The sequence below is a fragment of the Tamandua tetradactyla genome, chromosome X, assembly GCF_023851605.1.
Source record: "Tamandua tetradactyla isolate mTamTet1 chromosome X, mTamTet1.pri, whole genome shotgun sequence".
In the NCBI taxonomy this organism is placed as follows: Eukaryota; Metazoa; Chordata; class Mammalia; order Pilosa; family Myrmecophagidae; genus Tamandua; species Tamandua tetradactyla.
In genome coordinates, this window is record NC_135353.1 from 109,940,179 (window position 1) to 109,962,025 (window position 21,847).

Genomic DNA, 21,847 nt, shown 5'->3' on the forward strand with positions numbered 1-21,847 from the left:
CAGAAAAATTGCTAATTTTGTTTGGGGACCTGAACAAGAGGAAGCTCTGCAACAGGTCCAGGCTGTTGTGCAAGCTGCTCTGCCACTTGGGCCATATAATCCAGCAGATCTAATGGTGCTGAAAGTGTCATTGGCAAATAGGGATGCTGCTTGGAGTCTTTGGCAGACCCTTAATGGAGAATCACAAGGTAGATCCTTAGGATTTTGGAACAAAGCCTTACCATCTACTGCAGATAACTGCTTTCCTTTTGAGAAATCTTTTAGCCTGCTACTGAGCCTTAGTAGAAACTGAATGCTTAACCATGGGCCACCAAGTTTCCATGAGACCTGAGTTGCCTATCATGACTGAGTGATGTCTGACCCACCAAACCATTAAGTTGGGCGTGAACAGCAGCACTCCATCATAAAATTTAAATGGTATATTAGAGATAGGGTTTGGGCAGGTCCTGAAGGCACAAATAAGTTACATGAAGAAGCGACCCAAATGCTCACGGCCCCCTCCTGCCTCATTACCTTCTGTTTCTTTGCCCAGGGCTATGGACTCTTGGGGAGTTCCTTACAGTCAGTTGGCTGAGAAAGAGAAAATTCAGGCTAGTAGACAGATGGTTCTGCATGGTATGCAGGCAACACTGGGAAGTGGATAGCTGGAGCACTAAAACCCCATTCAGGGACATCCTTAAATGACAGTGTGAGAGGAAATCTTCCCAGTAGGTGGGCCATTGAGCCATGCACTTTGGTGTTCATTTGCTTGGAAGGAGAACTTGGCCAGAGATGCATTTGTATACTGACTCTTGGGCTGTTGCTAATGGTTTGGCTGGATGGTCAGGTACTAGGAAGGAGCATGATTGGAAAATTGGTGACAGAGGTCTGGGGAAGAGGTATGTAGATAGACCATTCAGGATGGGCAAAGAACTTGAAGATATTTATGTCCTATGTGAATGATCACCAGAGGGGGACTTCAGTAGAGGAAGGTTTTAATAATCAAGAAGATAAGATGACCTGTCCTGCGGATATAAGTTATTCTCTTTCCTCAGCCACTCCAGCTATTGCCCATTAGGCTCATGAAGAAAGTGGGCATGGTGGTAGGGAAGGAAGTTATGTATGGGCTTAGAAAAATGTATTTTCACTCACTAAGGCCAATCTGCTATGGCCATTGCTGAGTGCCCACTCTGTCAGCAGCAGACTCACATTCAGGCCCCAATATGGCAACATTCTCCGAGGTGATCAGCCTGCTATCTGGTAGCAGGTTGATTAAATTGCACCATTTTAATCATGGAAGGGACAGTGATTGTTCTAACTAGAATAGACACATTCTCCTGAATGGGTTTGCATTGCTGGCACACAATGCTTCTGCAAAAACTACTGCATGTGGCCTTACAGAATGCCTTATTTTTCTAATTTGCTAGTTGCCACAATACAATATACCAGAAACAGAATAGCTTTTAAAAAGGGGAACTTAACAAATTTCTAGATTACAGTTCTAAGGCTGAGAAAATGTCCCAATTAAAGCAAGTCCATAAAAATGTCCAAATTAAGGCACCAACACGTGGTTACCTTCACTCAAGAAAAGCTGATGAGGTTCAGGGTTTTTCTCTCCACTGGAAAGTCATATGGCAAGCATGGTGATGTCTACTAGCTTCCTCTCCAGGCTTCTTGCCTCATGAAGCTCCACTGGGGGGGTGGGCATTCACCTTCTTCATCTCCACAGGTTGCTGGCTGGTGGATTCTGTGGTTCTCTTGTCATTTTGTTATTTTTCTGCAGGACTGTCCTCATTCTCAAAAGGAACTCTCTCCAAAGTGTCTCCTCTTTTAAAAGATCCCAGTAAACTATTCAAAGCCCACATAGAGTGGGTGGAGACACATCTCCATCTAATCAAGTTTAATACCCACAAATGATTGAGGCACATCTCCTTGGAGATAACCTAATCAAGTTTCCAACCTATAGTACTGAATAAGGATTAGAAGAAGCCGTCACCCCCACAATATTGATTAGGATTAAAACATAGCTTTTCTAGGGTACATAAATCATTTCAAATGGGCACACTTATCCACCATCCTGGTATTCCACACTGCATTGTTTCTGTTTAAGGAACCCACTTCACAGCAAATGAATTGTGGGTATGGGCACATGCTCATGGATTTCTTTGGTCTCACCATGTTCCCCATCATCCAGAAGCATCTGGGTTGATAGAATGGTGGAATGGCGTCTTGAAGACCCAATTATAGTGCCAATTAGGGGGCAATACCTTGGAATGCTGGGACAATGTTTTCTAGGAGGCTGTGTATGCTTTGAATCAACATCCACTGTGTGGTGTTGTTTCTCCCATAGCTAGAATCCACAGGTCCAGGAATCAGGTGGTGTAAATGTGAGTGGCACCATTCACTATCATCCCTATTTATCTGCTAGGAAAATTTTTGCTTCCTGTCCCTGAAACCTTAAACTCTGCTGGTTTACAGTCTTAGTTCCAAAAGGAGGAGTACTCCTTCCAGGAAACACAACAATTATTCCACTGAACCAGAAGCCAAGACTGCCACCTGGCCACTTTGGGCTTCTGATGCCGTTGAATCAACAGACATGAAAGGGGATTACTTTTCTGTCTGGCGTGATTGATCCTATCATGGGGAAATAGGGCTGCAACAACACAATGGAGGTAAAGAAAAGTTTTCCTGGGATTCTGTAGATCCCCTAGGGAGCCACTTATGATGACCATGCCCTGTGATTAAAGTCAATGCAAACTGCAACAACCCCATCCAGGCTGGACTAAACTTCAGGAATGAAGGTCTGGGTTACCCTATCTCAGAAAGAACCATGGCCAGCTGAAGTGCTTGCTGAGGGTAAAGGGAACATGGAATGGGTAGTAGAAGAAGGTAGTGATAAATATGAGCTATGAGCACGTGACCAGTTACAGAAATGAGGGCAATGATTATATGAATATTTCCTCCCTGTTTTGTTATGAGTATGTTTGCATTTGTACATAAGAAAATATTTTGTTTTCCTCTTATCATATAAGTTGTATTGTTCATGTTATAGTATTTAAGTCACAGGATATAAAGTTTAAGAGTGAATGTTACATAAGGACTTGCACCCTATTCTGGAGAGATATCATGTATTTCTTATTGTAGAAAGGACAGTTGAATATTGTTAGGTAAAAATATGTCTATTATTGTGTTCTATTTGGAAATGAAGCATGTTTCAAGTTGACAAGGGGTGGACTGTGATGGTTACGTTCTGGTGTCAACTTGACCAAAAGATTATGCCCAGTTGTCTGGTCAGGCAAGCACTGGCCTGACCATTGCTGCAAGCGTATTTCATTGCTGGTTGAAAACTGGAAGGCTGGTACATTAAGTGTTCAGTCAGTTGATTGTATCTGTTGCTGATTATATCTTTGATCAACTAAGGCATGTTTCCCACAATGAGATAATCCAATAAGATGAAGGCTTTTGAGGAAGAGGAGAGACTATTTCACTGCTTCTTCAGCTTAAAAGCCTCTCCTGTGGAATTCATCCAGACCCTTCATCAGAGCTGGCAGCTTCACAGCCTACCCTACAGATTTTGGACTCTTCCATTCCCATGGTTGTGGGAGACACGTTTACAAATCTCATATGTACAGATCTTTCCTGTTGGTTCTGTTTCTCTAGAGAAATCTGACTGATTCATCTGGTAACTGGTGTTCTTCATTTTAACTCTTAAAGTTCACTCATTAATGTTAGTTCATATTAGCGATACCATAAAGTCTTTGTCCTTTTGTTTCTGGCTAATTTCACTCAGCATAATGTATTCTACTTTCATCCACATTGTTACATTCTTTTTGTCTTTATTCTGTTTTACAGGTGAATAATAATCTATCATATGTGTATTCCTCTGCTTGTTTAGCCTATTTTCTATTTGTGGACATGTGGACTGTTTCTGTCTTGGCAATTGTGAAAAATGCTGCTGTAAACACTGATGTGCAAATGTTCGTTTGTGTTCTCACCTTCAGTTCCTCTGAATATATACCTAGTAATGGGATTCTGGATCATATGCAATTCTATACTTAGCTTCCTGCATTATTCAGGTTGTTTATGTTGTTTTGACCACTGTACCTTGTAATGTGCTTTATAGTCAACAGTGTGAGACCTTTCCTTTCATTTTTCTTTCTCAAGATCTTTGTTTTTTGATATCCAGGGCACCCTGCCCTCCCAAATAAATTTCATTATTGGTTGTCCTGTTTCTTCAAATTAAATTGTTGAGATTTTAATTGGCATTTCATTGAATGTATAAATGAATTTGGGTAGAATTAGCATCTTGTTTATATTTAGTCTTCAATTCACGAACATGGTATGTCTTTCCATAGGTCTTCCATGATTTCTTTAGCAATTTCTTTTCGTTTTCTGTGTATAGGTCTTTTGTTGTCCTTAGTTAAATTTAATCCTAAGTATTTGATTCTTTTGATTGCTCTTGTAAATGGAATTTTTCTTGATTTTCTCCTCAGATTGCTCATTACTAGTGTATAGAAACATGACTAATGTTTGCGTGTTGATCTTGTACCCTGCCCCTTTTCTGTACTCATTTATTAGCTCTAGAAGCTTTACTGTAGTTTTTTGGGATTTTCGACATGCCATCTACAAACAGGGAGAGCTTTACTTCTTCCTTTCTAATTTGGATGCCTTTTATTTATTTTTCTTGTCTAATTGCTCTGGCTAGAAATCCAGCACAATGTTGAATGACAGTGGTGAAAGTGGGCATCCTTTTCTTTTCCTGATCTTAGAGAGGATACTTTCAGTCTTTCCTCACTGAGTATGATGTTTGTTGTGTGTTTTTCATATATTCCCTTTATCATGTTGAGTAAGTTTCCTTTTATTCCTGTCCTTTGAATTCTTTTCATCAAGAAACGATGTTGAATTTTGTCAAATGCCTTTTCTGCATTGATCTATATGATCATGTGGTTTTTCCTCCTTGATGTAATGATGTGGTATATTACATTAATTCATTTTCAAGTTCTGAGGCAGTCTTGCATACCAGGAATAAATCCCACTTGGTCGTGGTGTATAATTCTTTAAATGTGCTGCTGGATTCGATCCGCAAGCATTTTTTGAGGATTTCTGCATCTACATTCATTAAAGATATTGGTCTGTAATTTTCTTTTCTTGTAGTATGTTTGTCTGGCATTGGCATTATGGTGATGTTGGCTTCAGAGAAGGAGTCAGGTAGCATTCCTTCTTCTTTAATTTTTTGGAGAGTTTGAGCAGGATTGGTACTAATTCTTTCTTGAATGCTTGGTAGAATTCACAGTTGAAGCCATTTGGTCATGAACATTTCTTTTTGGGCAGCCTTTTGAAGACTAATTCATCATTTTACCTGTGATTCATTTGTTGAGACTGTCTATTCCTTCTCAAGTCAATGTTGGTTTTTCATGCTTTTCTAGGAATTTGTCCATTTCATCTATGTTGTGTAGCTTCTTAGCATATAGTTGCTTATAATATCCTCTTATTACCTCCTTTATTTCTGCTGGGTCAGTGGTTATTTCTCCTCTACCATTCCTGATTTTATTTACTTGCATCCTCTCTCTTTTTTTTTTTATCAGCCTAGTTAAGGGTTGTTCTAGTTTGCTAGCTGCTGGAATGCAATATACCAGAAATGGAATGGCTTTTAAAAAGGGGAATTTAATAAGTTGCATGTTAACAGTTTTTAGACTGTGGAAATGTCCCAATTAAAGCAAGTCCATAGAAATGTTCAATCTAAGGCATTCAGGAAAAAATGCCTTGATTCAAGAAGGCTGATGAAGTTCAGGGTTTCCTTCTCAAGGCACATGAAAAACATGGTCAGGGTTTCTCTCTCGGCTGGAAAGGTGCATGGTGAAAGTAGCGTCATCTGATAGATTCCTCTCCAGATCCTTGGGAGGTGTTTTCCTTCTTCATCTCCAAAAGCCACTGGCCAGTGGACTCTCTGCTTTGTGTTTCTGTGGCGTTCTTTTGTCCTTCTCTGCTCTCTCTGAATCTCCCTGCTTTTTTTCTTGTCATTCTCTGGGTTTTTTTCCCAAAATGCTTCTTCTTTTAAAGGATTCCAGTAAAACCAATCAAGACCCACCTGGAATGGGTGGAGACATGTCTCAATGTAATCCAGTCTAATACCCACTCTTTTTTGTTTTTTGGATTTTTCCATCTTTTTAAAAAATTTTATTTATTAAACATACCTACATACAAACAAACATTTTCACCATATGTTCATTACATTCAACATATATAATCAGTAACTCACAATATCATCATATAATTGTATATTCATCATCATGATCATTTCTTAGAACATTTGCATCAATTCATAAAAAGAAATAGAAAGAAAACAGAAGAAAAATCATACATACCATACTCCTTACCCCTCCGTTTCATTGATCATTAACATTTCAATCTACTAAATTTATTTCAACACTTGTTCCCTCTATTATTTATTTATTTTTAATCCATATGCTTTACTCATCTGTTGATAAGGTAGATAAAAGGAGCATCAGACACACGGTTTTCACAATCACACAGTCACATTGCAAAAGCTATATCATTATACAATCATCTTCAAGAAGCATGGCTACTGGAACACAGCTCCACATTTTCAGGGAGTTCCCTCCAGCCTCTCCATGACACCTTAATTTAAAAGGTGATATCTTTATTATACATAATAATAACTTCCAGATAACCTCTTGACTCTGTTTGCAATCTCTCAGCCATTGACACTTTATTTTGTCTCATTTCACTCTTCCCCCTTTCGTTCAAGAATGCTGAGTCCCAGCTCATTCTAGGATTTCTGTCCCACATCGCCAGGAAGGTCCACACCCCGGGAGTCATGTCACATGTAATGAGGGGGAAGGCAGTGAACTTTCTTGTCTTATTGGCTGAGAGAGAGAGGCCACATCTGAGCAAAAAAAGAGGTTCTCTTGGGGGTGACTCAGGCCTAATTTTAAGTAGGCTTAGCTTATCCTTTGTGAGGTTAAGTTTCATATGAACAAACACCAAGACTGGGCTCTCAGCCTATTGCTTTGGTTGTCCCCACTGCTTGTGAGAATATCAAGAGTTCTCCACCTGGAGAAGTTGAATTTTCTTCCTTTCTCACCATTCTCCAAGGGGGACTTTGCAAATACTTTTTTATTCACTGTTCAAATCATTCTGGAATTTATTGGGTCATCACTCTGGACAAACCTACAAAATCTCATGCCCTACCTACTCAAGGTTCCACGTACTATGGTGCTCAATTAAGCTGTCCACATAAGTTATATTAGGAAATGCACTAGTCAAAATATAAATTCTGTACCAAATAAGCATTTTCTGTTTTAGTCTCACACATAAGTTAAAGTTTTAAAATATTAATTACCATCTGTTTTCAACACCCTACAGTATTGGCATTCCTTTGTTCTTCCTCATGCAAAAGCATTTTAAAATTTGTACATTTAGTCACTATCATTATACACTCTAGGCATTCCTAGATTATGCCATCTCAGTCTTTATCGTCTACCTTTCCTTCTAATTTCATTTGTAACACCCACTGTTGAGTGAGTCACATCTCCATGGAGATAATCTAATTAAAGTTTCCAACATACATTACTAAATAAGGATTAGAAGAAACAATTGCTACCATAAAATGGGATTAGGGTTAAAATATGGCTTTTCTAAGGTACATAAATCTTTTCAAGCTGGCACATTAAAGGTGATGTGCATAACTGCCAAGTTGACAAGGAATGGACTGTCTCGATATCGCTGGTGTTAGTGGAGGATGGCTTCTGTATCAAAACAGACTGTTCCATGTCCCAATCTGCACTCCCTCCCTTCTTCGGCCAGCAGCTCAAGGCCCTTTCCTTTTCCATTCCCACCAAACCCTGGCATCACTTATCACCTGCCTAGTCCCTCAAATATAAAAGCTCCTCCATTATCCCCCCTGGGCAGGCTGAAGTCTGACTTCAGACCCCCAACATGCTGGTGCCTGAATAAATTCCTTCATCTGTTGTCAGTTTGTTTCTGGGCATTTTTCAAACCTAACAGCCATGTGCCTATCCATATGACAGAGGAACCCAGGAGGCCATCGACCTTTCTTCAGAGTCAAGGTATCTTTTTCTGGATGCCTTAATTCAGACATTTTCATGACTTTAGGACTATAAATTTGTAACTTAATAAACGCCTTTTGAAAAAGCCAAAAAAAAAAAAAATACACTGTCATGGCCAGGTTCAGGTGTCAATGTGGCCAGGTGGTGGTGCCAGTTTGTCTGGTTGGAAAGTGCTGGCCTGTCTGTTGCTATGAGGACATTTCATAAAATTAAATCATGATCATGTTGGCTGCATGCTCAGCTGATTTCATTTGTAATCAGCCAAGGGGAGTGTCTTCTGCAATGAGTGATGTCTAGTATAATCACTGCAGTACTTTTAAGGAGGATTCAAAAGAGAAAGTCTCTCTTCCTACTTTGGCTGGTGAGCCTTTTCTGTTGAGTTCATCCAGACCCTTCATTGGAGTCATCAGCTTCACATCCTGCCCTACAGATTTTGGACCTTACATTCTCATGGTTATGTGAGACACTTTATAAATTTTATATATACAGATATTTCCTGCTGATTCTGTTTCTCTAGAGAACCCTAGCTAAAACAGGGTCCATCAATTTTATTTATTTTCTAAAAGAACCAACTTCTGGTTTTGTTAGAATTCCCTCAACTTCACTTATTTCTGCTCTAATTTTCATTATTTCTTTCCTTTTTTGTTTTGGGGTTACTTTGTTGTTCTTTAGTTCTTTGAGATGAACAGTTAATTTCTCACTTTTTGCTTCTTTTTTAAAAATAAGGTAGTGTCAATTTAAAATTAAGTTTTTCCTTTCAAGTGAACAGGACATTTTCTGTATTTAAACTTAAATTCTAGTCAGTCAAGACTGGGTTTAAAATGCTTATGTAATGTGCATATATGCAAAAACAGATAAACTTACTTTAAGCATTATCTTTGCAGGAAAAAAGTTAACTCCTCAAAACATGATAGAACAGGTCTGGTTAGCATGAACTATTGCAAAATAAAAAGATACTGTGCATCAGTACAAACAGGAGAAGCAGGAAAAGAATGTCCCAAACATGAGTTCAAGTTAAATCATGTTCCAAAAGCCTAGAAACCTAAGAAGACACTGTATTGCTCACAGTGTCCTGATATGTATAACTGCTTAAGCAATTAAGCTGCTTCTTCTTGTGAATTTAGAACCACATTCCAGTCTACTTTCTATTCTGAAGACATTTAGATTTCCTAAGAGTGTCTATGGCTTCTACTGCCTTTTTACATTTCTGAGGAGATTTCTCATTCTGCTCAGATACTGCACTTTCCATTTCCTTCTGGTCCTGGTTTTTAAGCTGTTTCTGCTGTTCTTGCACTTTGGTTGCAAAGCTCAGAAACTTCACACCTGAGAACAGTCACACAGCACCATTTGTTTTAACCTGCTGCTGGAGTTTAGTAATTTCTTGTCTTGAAGGGTTCTGCTTGGAGAAGAGGTGCATTGTTATTAGGGCTACAGAAGATCCTGGGATTGAAGCAGACCCCATGAGTCTTCCAGACACATCTGATCCTGGTAATTTCCTCTTTAGAACTGGAACAACCTTCTCATCAAAGTATTTCATCTCCATGGAGGAAATAACTATCGAAGTACTTCATGAACTCACTGAGGGGCTCTGGCAGAATTGACATATCTCGACACTTAATAACTTTCATCAATAATCTTTGCTGCAGGTCTTTCTTTCCTTATACTGCTTTGAACCACTGTCTAGAGTCTTTTCCTTTCAGTCTGAAGAACTCCCTTTAAGCAATGCGTGAAGGGCTGGTCTAGTAGCAATGAACCCCCTCAGCTTGTGTTTACCTGAGAATGTCTTTATCTCTCCCTCATTTTTGAAAGAAATTTTCACTGGGCATAAAATTCTTGGCTTGTAGTTGTTTTCCTTCAGCATTTTAAATATTTTAAGCCACTACCATCTTGCCTCCATGGTTTCTGATGAGAAAGCCACACATAGTGTTATTAAGCTTCCCATGTATGTGATGAATTGTTTTTCTCTTGCTACTTTGAAAAGTCTCTTTATCTTTGACATTTGACAATCTGATTATTAACTGTCTTGTAGTAGGTCTATATGGATCTCTTCTGTTTGGGGTATACTGCTCTTCTTCGTTCTGTAAATTTATGTCTTTCATAACAGAAGGGAAATTTTTTTGTGACTATTTCCTCCATTAGTCTTTCTGCTCCTTTTCCCTTCTCTTCTCATTCTGGGACATCCATAACACTTATATTTGTGTGCTTCATGTTGTCATTTAATTCCATGAGACTCTGCTCATATTTTTCCATTGTTTTTCCTGTCCTTTTATGATGTAGGATTTCAGATGTCCTGTCATGTAGCTCACTAATCCTTTTATTTGCCTCTTCAAATCTGCTTTTGTAAGTCCCCATTGTGTTTTTCATCTCTTCTATTGTGCCTTTCATTCCCATAAGTTCTTCCATTTGCTTTTTCAAGCTTTTAAGTTCTTCTTTATGGCTACCCAATATCTTCTTTATGTCCTTCATCTCTTTTACCACATCTTCCCTCAACTCATTGATTTGATTTTTGATATAACTTTGCATGTATGTTTGAGCATCCTTAATTAGTTGTTTCAACTCCTGTATCTCATTTGAAATGTTGTTTTGTTCCTTTGACTGGGCCATATCTTCAATTTTCCTAGTATGACTTGTTATTTTTTACTGGTGTCTAGATATTTGAGTTCTTTAATCAATTTATTCTGGAGGTCATTTTCACTCATTTACCTAGGATTTTCTTGTTTTTATTTGTTTTTTATCTGTCAATTGGCATTCAGTCCAAATAATTCTAGTCCTCTAGAATAGCTTCTGTTTAACTGATCAGATTTTTCAGCTCTAGTTTTTCTGGCTCTTGCCCTGCCTATATCAAACCTTTTGTCAAGGAGGATATCTTCAGATATGACTGACCCCAGCCAAATTTTCCCAGACCAGACAGACCCACATCCAAAGGAGGAGAGAGTAGGCAGTATTCAGTTTCCTTGAGGGTGAGATCCAGTAATTTTTCAGACTTTCCTATGAATCATCTGGACCCTGTGCCTTTCCTATCATGCCCAGTCTGTGGGGCATTTCAGCTTGCTGCTTCCCACTAGAGTAAAGTGATGCCATGCCTTTAATTCTCAGGTGCCCCTCCCTGCCAGTGGTGTGGTTGACACAGGTTGAGGTAGGAGGTGGTGTTAAGTTGCTTCTGTTTTCCTACCCCTGGAGCTTGAATTCCCTGAAGCCACTTGAACTGGGCCACACCCTATTTTCTTGGTGGAGATACACCCTTTAAGGAATTATCCTCCCAATTCACCTGACTAGTTACTTTGTCTCTCAGGCATGCCTTAATTCTTCCCTTGTCTGGGGCAGTACTGAAGCCTGAGTGTGCTAGGAAAGCTATCTAGTGATCTGTTAAGAGGTTAAAAAAAAGAGAAAAAATGCATTTTCAGAGCCAGATCCTACTCCCCTGTGTTTGCCAATCAATAGCTGGATTTGGTATATAGCTGTATGTGTCCCCAGGCTCTATGTAGCTCTTTCTCTTGGGGACCCAGCAATTTTCCAGAATTTTGTGCTGTCCAACTCAAAAAAACCTCTATTGTTATTCATTTTTTTTTGGTCAGCCCTGCTCACTTTCTGCTAGGGCAACCCCCTTCCCCCAGTTCCTTTAGTGCTTACTCCAATTTTACCTGTGCTCAGGGCCTATTTACAGCAGTCCAAATTTGTTAATTCTGCAACTGCAGATTGGTTGAGTTCCCTTTCTTGACCCTAGTACTGTCTGTTGGTTTTTCCTCCAGGAACCAGCCTGCCATGCCCATGGACGAAGGGCACTAGCATCTGTATTTTGGGAGACCTACAAATATGCATGTGATTTCACCCATTACACCCATTACAGACAGGTGGTTGCTGTGTGTCCTGTCACTGAAGTCCCCCAAACAGTTGTTCCATACAGTTCCTGGCTATTTAGCAGCTGCTCTGAAGAAAGAACTAAATTCCACACCTCACTATGCCACCATCTTTCCCCATCTCCTCCAGTGGTTGTTTTAGAGTTTGTTATTTAGCTTCCATAAATTTCTGAAATTTCTGGACTTCTCTCTTTTATTGATTCTCACCTTCATTCCATTATTTTCTGAGAAAGTGTTTTCTATAATTTCATTCTTTTTAAATTTATTGAGACTTACTTTGTGACCCAGCATATGGTCTCTCTTTGAGAATATTCCATAAGCACTTGAGAAAAATGTGTATCCTGCTGTTGTGGGGTGTAATGTTCTGTAAGTGTCTGTTAAGCCTAGTTCATTTATTGTATTACGCAAAATTTCTGTTTCCTTGTTGATCCTCTGTTTAGATGTTCTATCTGTTGATGATAGCAAGGAATTGAAATCTCCAACTATTATTGTAGAGGTGTTTACTTATTCCTTCAGTGTTGCCAATGTTTGTCTCATGTATTTTGGAGCACTCTGGCTCAGTGCATAGATATTTATGGTTGTTGTGTCTTTGTTGAATTTTTCCTATTATTAATACATTGTGTCCTTCTTTGTTTCTTTTAATTATTTTACATTTGAAGTCTAAATTGTCAGATATTAGTATACGTACCACTGATTTTATGGTTGTTGTTTGCATGAAATATATTTTTCCAACCTTTCATTTTCAATCTGTTTCTGTCCTTAGGCTAAAGTGAATCTCTTTTACAAAGCATATTGATGGATCCTGCTTTTTAATCCATGCTGCATGTCTGTGTCTTTTGTTTGGGAAGTTTAATCCATTAACATTTAATGTTATTACCGGAAAGGCAGTACTTTGTTCTACCATTTTGTCTTTTGGATTTTGTATGTCATAACCTATATATTTTCTCTTTTTACTTGTACTGATGGTCTTAATTTCTACACTATTCTGTACACCTCTCTCTCCTATCTTTTCTTATCTATCTGTAGTGCTCCCTTTAGAATTTCTTGTAGGGCTGCTCTCTTAGTCATAAATCCTTCCAGTAAATGTTTGAATGAAAATATTTTAAACTCCCCCTCATTTTGGAAAGACAGTTTTTCCTAGTATAGAATTCTTGTTTGGCAGTTTCTCTTTCAGAATCTTAAATATACATACCACTGCCTTCTCACTTCCATGGTTGCTGCTGAGAAATCTGCACACAGTCTTATCAAACTTCCATTCTATGTGATAGATTATTTTTCTTTTGCTCCTTTGAAAATTCTTTGTTTGTCTTTTACATTTGACAACCTGATTAGTAACTGTCTTGGAGTAGTTCTATTTGGCTGTCTTATGTTTGTGGTATGCTGCAGTTCTTGAATCTGTAATTTTATGTCCTTCATAAGAGATGGGAAATTTTCAGTGATTATTTCCTCCATTAGTCTATCTGCTCTTTATCCCTTCTATTCTGGGACACCCATAATACCTATATTATTACTTCATGTTGCCATTCAATTCCCTGAGCCCCACTCATATTTTCGCATCTTTTCCCTATCTGTTCTTTTGTATGTAGGATTTCAGATGTTCTGTCCTTTAGGTCACCAATTCTTTTTTCTGCTTCTTCAAATCTGGAGATCTGAAGTTCAAAACTTCATAGTTCTCTTTTGTTTTGTCTTTGCCTCATTTGTGACCCCCATTTCACCCACCTTCCTTGCCAGCCATAGCTCCACATACCTTTTGACTATTTTCTGTTGGAGGGTGAAGATTTGTTGCTGCTGAGGAGATCCAGAGGGAGGAGACCAGGGTGTCAGATAGCAGTGTGCAGCAAGGAGTCTAGGGTGGTCTAAACAAAAGCAGTGTTCTTGGAGTAAGTTTCTAGCCCCTAAGACAGTGCTCTGAATGAGGTGGCCTTCTCCTGTGGTACTGATTGTGTTCATAACTGTCCCATGGGCCTCCTTGGGGTAAGATCTAAAACAAGAAATTCCAAGCCACCACTTCTCGGTGGTGCTTAGCAATGCAGGCCTCAAAACTGTACAATATGATTCATCCCTGGAGCAAGGATGGCCTTAGAAGTGACCAACTTCCCTACTGGGCAGGGGCCCTAAGACAAAGCCAGGGAAGCCTGGTGACACAGGATATACTGGATATGGGCCAGAGAAGAGGCTTCCCCTGAGTACACCCTGGGAGTAGGGAGGGTGTACACAGAACCTTTGACAAGGCTAGTCCCTTAGTCAATAAAAGCCTTTTTTCTGGTTTAGTGGGACCCCAGAGTCTCCCTGATAGCTGACCCAGGCCACCAGGCTGAAAGTACTCAGAGACACCCCTCAGGAGAACCCAGTTTAGACCAGAGAGCAGAAACATAGGAGGAGAAACCTTGTAAATTGCCACTGACCTTTTTTCTTTCCCTAAAGCTTCTCTTTCTCCGTCTTTTTGGTGCTTCCTAATTCAAGCAGCTTGGCTTTAGAAAAAGTAGAGGACCTATGAAGCCATTAACATGCCATGTGACTTTATGCAAGTCATTCCCCTCACTGAGCCATAGTTTGTCTATCTTTGAAATGAGCATAACAGAAATACGTAATCCTACCTACCTCACAGGGCTGTTGTGAGGATCAAATGAAGTAATGTATGAGATAATGCAGTATAAATGATAAGTGATTATTAAAAAAAAAACTTCATAGTTCTCCAATGTTTTTTCATCTCCTCTTTTGTGCTTTTTCCTCCTGTAAGTTTTGCCTTTTTTTTTCAAACTTTTGAGTTCTTCTTTATGGTCACCCAATGTTTTCTTTGTATCCTTCATTTTTTTTTTCTTCATCTTCCCTCAACTCGTTGATTTAATTTTTGATGTAATTTTTCATGTCTGATTGAACATTTGTAATTAGTTGTTTCAATTCCTGTATCTCACTTGAAATGTGGTTTTGTTTCTTAGACTGAGCCATATCTTCAATTTTCCTAGTAGGACTTGTAATTTTTTGCTGGTATCTAAGTGTCTGGTTTCCTTGATTAGTTTATTCTGAAGGTCATTTTCATTCTTTTATCTTGCATATTCTTTTTTTGTTTGCTTTGTTCTCTCTCTGTCATTTGGTGTCCATTCAACTTATTCTATACTGCTAGCATAGTTTCTTTTAACTGATCAGAATTTTTCATCTCTTATTTTTCTGGTTCTTGCCCTGCCTGTATGAAGCTTTCTTTTTGAGGAGGGTCTCCCCAGCTATTATCACCACCAATATGGTTATCCCAAACCAGACAGGCCCAGGTCTCAGAGGGAGGCAGTAATCAGTGTCATGATTCCCTAAGGGTGTAGGTTGTCAGACTATCCTTTTAAGTCTCTAGACTCTGTGCTTTCTCTACCTTACCCAGCAGGTGGTACTTGCCAGCCTGCAGCATCCTACAAGTATAAAGTGATGTGGTTCCTTTAATTCTCATCAGAACCTCCCTGCCTGGAGCATGGTTGAGCCAGATGCTTAGGTGGAAGGTGAGCTTACGTTGCTTCTGTTTTCCAGACGCTGGCACCTGAATTCCCTGAAGGATGGCCACCATTTGAGCTGGACCCTGACCACACTTTTCTTGGAGAAGATACACCCTTTAGGGAATTATCTGCATCACTTGACTCATTGCTTTACCAGACCTATCTTAACTCAGCTCTTGTCTGTGTCCCACTGGCAATTGAAAATGCCGGAGGCTTTCTCTAATGAGCTACTTAGAATACTTTTAAAAAAGGAAAAACCCTTTTCAGAACCAGTGCTAAGCTCCCAAGGTTTGCCAATCAAGAGCCAGAGTTGGTACCCAACTCTGTAACCCCCTTTCCAGGACTGTGAACTCGACTAATTCCAAAATCCCCTGTCTTTATTTTTTAATTTTTATTTCATTTTAGTTTTTGTTTGTCAGCCCCACTCCCTCTCTACCAGGATTAAAACCACACGTGGAGCTTTGCTGTGCTACCTTTCCATTCTCCCCAAAAATATTATTTAATGATTAACCTTTTAGGGAATTCTCTCTTTCACTTAACTAGTTATTTTGTCTCTCAGCATACATTAATTTTACCCCTTTGGGGATGTGCTGAAGCCTGAGAATGATTACAGTACTATCTAATGGGCTGTTAGAAAGTAAAAAAAAAAGTTTTTTTTCCAGATATTTGGATGGATACCCCACATTTTTATGGTTACTGCTACATGGAATATCACTTTTCAACCTTTCAACTATTAGTTGAAACCTAATTGTCCTTGGATATAATGTTAGTCTCTTGTAGACAGCATATAGATGAATCATATTTTTATCCATTATATCAATCTGTGTCTTTCAATTGAGGAGTTTAATCCATTAACATTTGATATTATTATGTAAAGGCAGTAGTTATTGCAATGATTTTATCCTTTTGTCTTTTATATGCTGTTCTAGTTTGAAAGCTGCTGGAATGTGATACACCATAATTTTAGAAATCAACATTCCCATCCTTTCCAAGGACCTATGCAGTGGCCTGCCTCTCTGACTGCAACCTTGCAGGACATTAGGGAGACCATATTTTTCTCAGCTTCACCCTCTCCAAGCATCAGGGCCACACCTGGGCTCTCTGCCATCTCTGGGACATATGCCCAACTCCCCCATGTGGTGGCAGCCAGTCTCTCCCTCATTCTCATGGAACGTGCTCCACCCTCTTCAAGGGCTGGGGTGACACAACTCTTCCACTGCAATGAGGCAGAAGGTCCACTTTCTGCCTTCAGGGCAAATTCACCCTCTCCAAGTGCTTGGGTGGGCCTGCTCTCCTGGCCCAGGATTTCTTCACTTCAGACCTTAGATTCCATAGTTCTGCCTCTGAAGTTATTTTACCTTCACTTTGTCACTTTTCTGAGACTTTTACTCCAGACTGGCATTGGTTGCATTTATACATATCTCACAGCACTCTTGTTGGCTTAGGTAGTTTGGATCATGCCCATCAGACACAAGGAGTTTCCACAAATCCTTCCCAGATAACTACATCTCCAATCCTGGCTTTTTCTGAAATGGCTGACAGGCTTCATGTTTGGTTAAATCCTCATGTGGGGCACTATTCTCTGGGGTCTCCCTTTCTGGAAGCCCAGAATTTTCTAGATAATCAATTTCTGGTTTCTTTGTACCCAAGAATTCAGTTCTTGAGTTCTCTCTTTCCTCTCACATTTCACTATAAGCTGCAAAGGGAAACCAAGCTGCACTTTCCACATTTAATTTGAAAATCTCTTCTGCTAAATATCCAAGTTCATTGCATTTAAAATCTGCCTTCCAGACAAAACCTCTAGTCAATTTTGCTAGATTATCTGTCATTTTAAAACAAGGATTGCCTTCCTTCCAGTTTACAATGACACATGCCTCATTTCTGTCTAGATCCTTACCAGAGATATCTGTCTAGATCCTCGCCAGAGGTATTTTTAGAGTCCACATTTCTACCAACAGCTCTTCAAAGCATTCTAGGCCTTCTCTATCATGCTCCTCACAACTCTTCCAGAACCTTCCCCTTATCCATTTAAAAAGCCATTCCAACATGTTTGGTGTTTTCAAACCACAACAGCACCCCACTTTTCTGGTTCCAAAATCTGTTTTAGTGTATAAGCTGCTGAAATGCAATATACCAGAAACAGAATGGCTTTTGAAAAGTGGAATTTATTAAGGTGAAAGTTTACAGTTCTAAAGCCATGAAAATATCTAAATTGAAGCCAAGTTATAGAAATGTCCAATATAAGACATCCAGGGAAAGATATCTTGGTTCAAGAAGGCCAATGACATTCAGGGTTTATCTCTCAACTGGAAAGGCACATGGTGAACATGGTGATATCTGTTAGCTTTCTTTCCAGGCTTCTTGTTTCATGTATCTCCCCCAGGGGTGTTTTTCTTCTTCATCTCCAAAGGTCTCTGGCTTCGTGGGCTTTTGTGACTCTTTCCAGAATGATTCTCTCTCAAAGTGCTCCCATGAGCAACCCCACTTTGAGTGGGTGGAGAACCATCTCCACGGAAACCATCTAATCAAAAGTTATCACCCACAATTGGGTGGGTCACATCTCCATAGGAACAATAAAAAAGCTCCTTACCAGCAATATTGAATGAGGATTAAAGGACATGGCTCTTCTGGGGTACACAAATTGGCACATATGCTATATCTTAATTTTGTCTCTTTTTCCATTTTAGTTATGCTTACTGATATTCTTCATTTCTACATTCTCCTCCAAGATTCTCTCTCCTTTTCTCCTTTCATCCTTTAGCACTACTTTTAATATTTCTTATAGGGTAGGTTTCTTTGCTACTAAACTCTCTCAGTTCCTGTTTATATATGAATATTTAAAGCTCTCCCTCATTATTGTAGTACAGTTTTACTGGATAAAGAATTCTTGCTTGACAGTTTTTTTCTTCCAATACCTTAAATATATCATACCATTGCCTTCTTATCCCCATGCTTTCTGATGAAAAATCAGGCCTTAGTCATTTTCAGCATTCCTTGTATGTGATCCATTGCTATTCTCTTGATGCTTTCAGAATTCCTTCTTTGACTTTGATGTTTGACATTCTGATTACTGTGTGCCTTGGAGTAGGTCTATTTGGATTTATTATAAGAAACTTGCATTTCTGGACATGTACCTTTAGGTTTTTCATAAAAGCTCAGAAATTTTCAGGCATTATTTCCTCAAATATTCTTTCTTTCCCTTCTCCCTCCTCCTCTTTAAATTTTCTTTCTGCCCCTTTTCCCTTCTCTTCTTCAGGGACACCCATGATACATCTATCTGTATGCTTCATTCTGCCTTTCCATTCCCTGAGACATGAGCCATTTTTTCTATTCTTTTTTTCTATTTGTTATTCCAATGGCAAAATTTCATATTTTCTATTGTCAAGTACACTGAACCTTTCTTCTGCCCATTGAAATCTGCTATTGTATGCCTTTCATGTTCATTTTATATCCTCTGTTGTCACTTTCATTCCCATAAATTTTGTTATTTTTTTTCAGCCTTTCAAATTCTTCTTTATGCTCACATATTGTCTTCTTAATATCCTTTACCTCTTTTGCCATATTTTCCTTCATCTCCTTTAATTGATTTAGGAGATTTGTTTGAACAGCATTGATTAGTTGTTTCAACTCCTATATCTCATCTGAAGTTTTAATTTGCTCATTTGACTGGGCCATATCTTCCTATTTTTTAGTAAGCCTTGTATATTTTGCTGACAAGAAATCTAAGCATATAATTTTCTTGATGAAGTCACTCTGGGTGTCAGTTTCTCTTGCCTAGGGATTTCATTTTGATTGTCTCTGTACTAAAACTCTTCTTTGACACTTGTTTCAACTTATTTTAGACCTTTAAAACAGCTCATGCTTAACTGCTCAGAATTTTTCAGTTCTTATTAGTCTGAGTTTTGCACTGGATATGTGGTACAAGTTTTTGAAATGGCACTATTTGTGCAATTTCTTCACCCTCAGGAAAATGTTTTCTTTCCCATTTCTCCTCCAGGAATGTTGGCCTGTTCTGTTTATTTGCCTTGATATGTTTTTGGGGGAGACATGCATGGTCTGGAAATCAAACCTGGGTCTCCCACATGAAAGGCGAGCATTCTACCACTGAACCACCTATGCACCCCCTTGATAAGATTTTTAGTAATGTATGGGCAGGCACTAGGAATCGAACCTGGGTCTCTGGCATGGCAGGTGAAAACTCTGCCTGTTGAGCCACCAAGGCCCATCCCCGTCGATAAGTTTTTAACACTACTTTCATTATTCATTGCTGATTTTACCTAGAGGGATAATTCTGAGAGGAGATTCTCCCTGGAGAGGAATTTCACAAGTTAGTTTTCTCCCATCAAAACAGGCCCAGAGACTGATGATTAATTCCAAAGTGTCCTGGGGAGGAGATCTAGAAAGATGCCAATCTTCTCCATGATGGCTCCATGAAACTGTACTTTCCTTGCATGCCTAACGGATGGTTCTCTTAAGCCAACTGTTCCCTGCAATCCAAAGGTGTTCCTACGCCTTTAATTCTTACCTAACTCTGCCACTGCTGGGGGCAAAGTTGAAACAGACTCTGCCCTGCTTTTGGCCAGGACATGTTGAAGCTCTTGCTCAGATCCAAGACCCTGTGATCTGAATTCTGTAATGAACAGCCACCAACTCTGCTGGGCTGTGTTCTCCCCCACCCATTTCTTTGGGAAGAGCTATCCTTCAGAAAACTCTTTACAGTCTCCCCAAGAATGTCTATGTCTCTCTCAATCTGCCCCATTTCTGCCCCTGCTGTGGAAGGGTTTGAAGCAGAGATTCCCGGCTGCTTTCTGTGGTGGGCAAATTGAGTCTGTAGCTGAACTTGGAGCTGGAACTGAGAAGCCTAAATTCACTAATCAAAAATTGAAGTTGGTGTTTGGCAATGTCCATTTCCCATTCTTGGAAGAGGATTTCTAATTCCAGACAGATAGTGGTTCCCAAAGCAGCCTGTTGTGCCAGTGGGTGATAGGCACCAGTCTGCACATCATAGAGAGATCTACTCACAGATCTTCATTGTGGTTTACCAGTCTCTTCCCTCTGCTCTTCCCTGGATAGTGTACAGTGTTCTTCTGGTCATGGGAGGACCCCAAACAGTAGCTTTAGCCAGTTCCTGGAGATTTACTAGCTGCCTGGAAGATAAACTGAATCCTAGTGCTCCCTACACTGCCATCTTGAAAACTCCTCAATCCATTGTTACTTTTTATGCATTTGCATTTTAGCCCCTGGGTGAAATAAGAAGTGATGCTACATCCAAAATATAAAATACAATTTTATGGCATTTATAATTTCTCATATGCTTACCTTACCAGATTTCTCTATTTTTATGCTGGTTTGAACCACTTTCTAGTCCCCTTTCCTTTCAGTCTGTAGAACTTCCTATAGCATCGTTTGTAGGACAGCGTGTCTAGTGATAATAAACTCCCTTGGTTTTTGTTTATATTGTAATTCTTAATCCCTCCTTCATTTTTTGAGAGAAAGATTCTTGGATATAGCCATCTTTGTGGCAAATGTTTTCCCTCAGAACTTTAAGTATTTGAGCACACTGTATTTTGGCCACCATGGTTTCTGATGACAAATTGAAACTTAAGATAATTGTGACTCCCTTATATGTAACAGGTTGCTTTTCTCTTGCAGCTTTCAGAACTAACTCCTTGTCCTTTGCATTTGACCATTTCACCTCATATCTGGGCATATTTATCCTCAATTTTACCCTGTTTCATCTTGATTGGGATTCTTGGATGTTCATATTCATGTCTTTTGCCAAGTTTGGGAAGTTTTCCATCATTAGTTATTTGAATATTCTTTCTAGTCCCTTTCTCTACTTCTTCTCCCTCTGGGATTTTCATAATGTATGTATATAGTGACATGCATATTGGTGTCCCACATGTCTCTTAGTTCATTTTCACTTTTTTATTTTAAAGCAATTTTATTGATATATATTATATATTCACATAACATGTAACCATCCAAAGTGTGCAATCAATGGTTCACAGTATCATCATATAGCTGAGTGTTCATCATCACAATAGACTTTTTCATGAAAAATAACATATATATAAGAAAGCAATAAATTTCAAAGCACACAAACTAATAAGTTGTAAAACAGATTTCAGAGTTTGGTATGGGTTGCAATTCCATAGTTTTAGGTTTTTACTAGTAGCTGCTCCAAGACACTAGAGACTAAAAAATATCAACATAATGATTCACCAATCATACTCATTTATTAAATTCTACATTCTCGGTATGACTCCCTCATCTACTTTGATCTTTCTCCCATACTTCAGGGGTATTTGGGCTATGGCAATTGTAATTTTTTCATGTTTAAAGGGGCTGTCAATAATATGGGATAGAATGATGGAACTGGTTGAGGTTCTGGTTCTGGAGAGGCTGGCATCTCTGGTTTTCAGGACTTATCTAGCCTAGG

General features: G+C 39.1%; 1 pseudogene; it reads left to right on the forward strand.

Moving 5' to 3' along the window:
• Positions 1–21,847, forward strand: part of LOC143672002 (rRNA N(6)-adenosine-methyltransferase METTL5-like) — a 102,663-nt pseudogene that overhangs the window by 13,200 nt on the left and 67,616 nt on the right.